The following is a 6,388-nucleotide window of genomic DNA, read 5'->3' as shown; positions in this document are numbered from 1 at the left end:
AAAATTCACTAGACATAAGAGCTATAAAGATTTAGATAAAATATGCATGTTCTTAAAAAAATATCTCATTTTACCCCATGTAAAATATATCAGAAAAGATACAGTAACATTTCTGCTTAATCTATTATAACATCACTATTTAAATGAGTTATCACAAGCTTGTCATGTAAAAGATATTAATTTAAACACTACAAAAGAAAATGAGTGATTCCATTAACATGACATTCAAATGAGTAGATGAACTACAGAGACAAAGAAAAACCATCAGAACTGCAGAGAAGAGAAAGTATGACCTTGTTCTTGCTTCTTTTAACATCAATAGATTTTTTTTAATGGTGTTAAGTTGAACATATTCATATATTCAACTTGTGCCTGAAAATATTTCATCTAGAAAAATGAAGCCTTTTTTCACATTAAATCCCTTAACCTGTGTCAGCTTCACTTATAATCTAGCCTGATGAAGACATATTACTTCCTTAAATACACCTCATGTTATCTACTCAAAGTTTATCCATTAACATCATTTGATATAAGACTTGGGAAGTAAACACATAATAATGTGGTTAAGATGCACATTTCTATTTCTGAAACAGTAGTTTTTATAATGATGCAAAGAAAATAGTATCAAGCAAAACATAAATCTTCAACAGAAGCCCCCAATTTCTAAGAATACACTCAAAATCAATAACTCTTTTTGAGAGGCACTAGATCAAGGATTTTAAGAATGTGAGTCAGACAGAAATGGGTAAAAAAAAATGGTTCTACATTATATTTTCTGTATGACCTTTGATAAGTGTTTCCTCATTTCACCATCTGTCTACATAACCCTATTTTTAAAATATTAAATGAGTTAATTTATATAAACTGCTTAGCAGTGCCTAGCATGCAGAACATATTTAATGAATAATAGCTAATATTGCTATCATCTTATTATCACTAATTACTAAATTCCTATAGCTCTTTACCTTTATTTTCATTTACCTTATTCTGAAATGCCTTTGATGACATTCACTTATAACACTTTTATCACAGACTATATGTGTGGGAATTTTTAATATTTCATCAGGCTGTGGTATTTTGCTTTTTTAAAAGGGTGTGTTGAGATATGTAGAAAAGACAAATGAGAACATTAAAAAGGTGCATTTTAAGTAGTTTGTTTCTTGACAATACATTCAAAGCACAGGAAAATCTATTCTTTCATATGCATTCTTTTGAAACTGCTTGCCCAGAGAGACTGCAGGATCATCCATCATTTCCTACTGTTTCTACATCCATCACATCTTTTTCCTCTGCTTTCCATATGACCTCTTTAGCTTTTCTGATTGTAGCAGCAAGCAGAACTAATCATGAATAAATTCAGATTTGGGACAAAGGAGAAGCACAGTGGCCAGATTTGACCTTAGGTCTCTGCAACTCATGGCCCTCAGGGTATTCTTATGTATCAAGAGAAAGAGCTTATTACATCCCAGCTGTGTACAGGCTAGGGTGAACATTAGAGAGAGCAAGTTAAATGGGCATGATCTGCTAGCTCTGACAGGCATCTTTAGGTGTTGATTATGTAGCATTTATCAAATGTCTCCTTTGCTGTCTCTGTCAAAACAAACCAAGGGTTCTGCTTTGAAAAACCTTGTGTCTTAATAAGATCAAAAAGAAAATAGCCAGAGTAGATATATACAGGAGACACTGGAGATATATATATATATATATATCCAGTATATATATGTATATATATATACAGTATATATATCTATATACTGTAAGGAAAGTAAACAAATAGAACATGATGCTCTTTCTCTGATGTAATACTATGGCACTGGTATCGCTGAGTTAAAATGTTGACAGTAGAGAGAAATTCATGATAATATGGTGGTAGAAACTATTGCAAAAACATCCCTATTTCACCTTTTATACAGAAGTCCCCTTTTTAGATTTCATTTTCTCTGCAAGTCAGAAAACGTGCATTAAACATATGTAATATTTCCAGAATTGTGCTCTTTGGGAGTGAAGTTCAAAATAAAGTAGAATTCCTCTTCAAAAATCTAGGAATTCTTCACCCTTAGGGACAGGAGACATATGTACTTAAAACAACCAGCAAACAGTCTTAAAAATATTAAATTCTGCATGTTATCAAACAGACAACAGGGAAAGAATGAGGCTAGAAAAGAAATTAGAGAAAACACAAATAGCTTAAAAATTATGGATTCAATTAAATTGTAACTGAAGTTTTAGTGTCAAATTTAAAACATTGTTTATATAGAGTTGTTATCTTTATTCTTAATTTTTTCTTTAAACTAAAGAATTGTGAGATAATACTCAAGATTCGCAAATGTTATTTAAATCCAAAAAACAAAGTCCATTCCTTCATAAAGTAATGAAAAAGAAAAGAAAAAAGGGGGGATGGCTTTTGCATAGATTGATGCACTGTCTTATTCTAGGTGACAAAATTATAAAGGCAGTGATTTATTGGTGATCTCTGGAAAAACTCCAAATTTAAGGCTCAGACAGAGGAAGGGAATCCAGAAGACAAGCCAGAGGCAGAGTGTTTTCAATGGTCAGAGGAGAGACAGGAATATAGAGGCCCAAGATACTAATTTTCTACTGCTTTTTTGGAAATGTCATTGTTGTCATTGTTGTAAGAGCACTTAACAGAAGATTTACCCTTTTGATAAAACTTTAAGCTTTCAAATACTGTGTAACAAACTACAACAAATTCAGCAGCTTAAAACAACATCCATTTATCCCATCACAGTTATATTGGTCAGAAGTCCAGTCAGGGACAAGATCTCACAGCCAAAAATCAAAGTGTCAGCCAGCTTTATCTATTATCTGGAGACTCTGGGGAAGAATCTGTGTACAAACCTATTCAAGTTGGCAAAATTCAGTTCTCTATAACAGTAGGCCTGAGGGTCTCATCTTCTTGCTCACCATCATCCAGAGGCCAACTTAAGGGTGACCACATTCTTTCACACATGCTCCCCAAATGTCCACAGATTAAGCTTTGGTGTGTTGATTCCTTCTCACACTTTGAATCTCTGTGACTTTCTTTTCTTCAACCAGATGGATAAAACTCTATTTTAAAGGGCCCACATGAATAATTTACATATTTTAAGGTCAACTGACTTGAGACTTTAATTATATATGTAAGATTCCTTCACAACAATTCCTAGATTGTTGTTTGATTGAAGAGTCAAAGAAGAGGAATCTAGGGGTGGAGACATCTTTAGAATTTTGCCTACCACATCAGTAAACAAAGAAAAAAGATTTTAAGCACAGATAGGGGTAGGGGATTAAGAGAAACAAACTACTAGTTATAAAATAAGCTACAAGGATATATTGTACAACATGGGGAATATAGCCAATATTCATAAAAACTAGATTAATATAACATTGAAAAATTATGAATCACTATATTATACACCAGTAATTTATATAGTATTATACATTATACTTCAATTTTAAAAAAGGAAAAATAACAAATGGATAAACAAAGTATAAGTAGCTGTGGCAGGTTAAAGAAGGTCAAGTACTAAGAAAAAGACACTGTATTGCTAATCTGGTGGATCATGTTCACTTTTGAGTGAGCTAATCTGGCAGAGTGATGAGGTTGAATAGACTATCAGAAGAGTGATGAAATTATAAGGAAATGAAGATTGAATAGGTGGTTAAAAGCATAGACACTAAATATAGCATAGTAAAGAAGAAATACAAATTGATTCCTAGATACATTTAAAATAACATTGAAGAACCACAAAGATGAATAGAAAAATTTTTAAAGCACTTATAAAAGACAGATTACCTAACAGAAATGAGAATTAAACTAACAAAAACAAAACAAATTAAAAACTCAATAGCAATAATGAAAGCTAGATAGAGGAATATTATTTTCAAATCGGTGAAGAAAAAAGCTATCAACCTTATAGTGTGTGCCTTGCAAAGTTGTCTTTCAACAAGGAAAACAAAAACATATTAACATATATGAAAAGAGATTTTACCATAAATAAGCCTGCATTGAAGGAACTTCTAAAGGATCTGATGAAAATGCTTAACACTGAGGAAAATGAAAGATTAAAATGTAGGCATGTCTAACAAGTACTTTCCATATAAAATAAGAATAATAACAAAATAGCAACAAAAAGTCTAATATGTGTAGCTCAAAAAAGGGCAGATACTTAACACAATAAGACATTGTCAAAACTGGGATGATAAAAGTTAAAGAGTTAAGGTTTTTGCATTGGTCAGTAGTTGTTTGAATCATTAACTTTAGACTGTGTTAAATATTCAGGATAAAATATCCACTATAATCAGTAAAAGAAAACTGCTGTAATATTCTTTCACTAACAGAAGGAAAAATAGGTGAAAGAAACCAAACATAGCTCAATCAATCCCCACATAAACAAACCAAAAAAAAACAAGAAAGGAGAAAAAAAGCACCTCAGAGAAAATGAAACAAATACAAAAGGAAAAGTAAATTTATAGAAAGAAATCCAGGCAGTACCTGTATTTATTATCCTTGCTGTCATGTATAAATAAAATCTATATGGCTAAAAGCCCACGCACTGCACATGCTTGTAGTATTTATTGAGGAAACCCCATGGAAATAGAAGCAATAACACGTGTGCAAGTACTCTGTTGCCCACTGAATTCTTAGGCAATGAAGAATATTCACATTAGCCCACAGACTCTGGAAGAAGATTCTCAACACGTGAGCTATGCATTTTTAAAGCATCATTAATCCATGGGAAGCATTAGTCCCTCCCATGGTTAGATCAGCAACCAGGCTACAATAGCAATTTGACAAGGTAGAATCTTGACTCCAGCCCTGCCTTGCAGTCTCAGCATTCATGGCAGGTGGGTAGCATTATCTGTCCCTTCTACTTCAAGCCATGTGAGTACAGCCATGCAATATATCAATACAGCAGCAAGATTTGAAGTGTTCTTTTCATATGATCAGGAGCTGAGGTTCAAACCTTATTGTGTGCCAGAAATGATCTTCTTAGTCAGCAGGCCATAATTCTTCTCCACAGAGCTTTAAAGGAATATGCGAACTCAACTTTTGTTTCAGGGGAACAACCTGCAGGAGACCAGTCTGGGGAAAGCTAACCTTAACCTTTCAAGAACATATGAACTAAACTTATTAATTAAGATGTATATTTTCAGGTTAAACAAAAATATCAAATTTCAGCTATATTCTTTTTATAATACATGCACCTAAAACCCAAAGCTAAGTGAAGTCGCTCAGTCGGGTCCAACTCTTTGTGACCCCATGGACTGTAGCCCTCCAGGCTCCTCCATCCATGGGATTCTCCAGGCAAGAATACTGGAGTGGGTTGCCATTTCCTTCTCCAGGGGATCTTCCCGACCCAGGGATTGAACCCAGGTCTCCTGCATTGCAGGCAGACACTTTAACCTCTGAGCCACCAGGGAATACCTAAAGCTAACTAAAGATTAAAATTAAAGTAGTTAATAAATATATATCAGTTAAACACTAATGAAATTACAGTTGAGACAGTTATACTAATATCAGAAAAAATAAACCTAAACAGTATGGATTTAGTGGTCCACTGGAAAAGGGAATGGCAAACCACTTCAGTATTCCTGCCTTGAGAACCCCATGAACAGTATGAAAAGGCAAAATGATAGGATACTGAAAGAGGAACTCCTGGGTCAGTAGGTGCCCAAAGTGCTACTGGAGATCAGTGGAGAAATAACTCCAGAAAGAATGAAGGGATGGAGTCAATGCAAAAACAATACCCAGCTGTGGATGTGACTAGTGGCTAGAAGCAAGGTCCGATGCTGTAAAGAGAAATATTGTATAGGAACCAAGAATGTCAGGTCCATGAATCAAGGCAAATTGGAAGTGATCAAACAAGAGATGGCAAGAGTGAATGTCGACATTCTAGGAATCAGCGAACTAAAATGGACTGGAATGGGTGACTTTAACTCAGATGACCATTATGTCTACTACTGTGGGCAGGAATCCCTTAGAAGAAATGGAGTAGCCATCATTGTCAACAAAGAGTCCGAAATGCAGTACTTGGATGCAATCTCAAAAATGACAGAATGATCTCTGTTCGTTTCCAAGGCAAACCATTCAATATCACAATAAAGTAAATCTATGCCCTGACCAGTAATGCTGAAGAAGCTGAAGCTGAAGGGTTCTATGAAGACCTATAAGATCTTCTAGAATTAACACCCCAAAAAGAAGTCCTTTTCACTACAGGAAACTGGAATGCAAAAGTAGGAAGTCAAGAAACACCTGGAATAACAGGCAAATTTGGCCTTGGAGAACAGAATGAAGCAGGGCAAAGGCTGACAGAGTTCTGCCAAGAGAATGCACTGGTCATAGCAAACACCCTCTTCCAACAACACAGGAGAAGACTCTACAAAT

Source organism: Capra hircus (genome assembly GCF_001704415.2).
Source record: "Capra hircus breed San Clemente chromosome X unlocalized genomic scaffold, ASM170441v1, whole genome shotgun sequence".
Classification (NCBI taxonomy): Eukaryota; Metazoa; Chordata; class Mammalia; order Artiodactyla; family Bovidae; genus Capra; species Capra hircus.
This window is presented reverse-complemented; position numbering follows the sequence as displayed.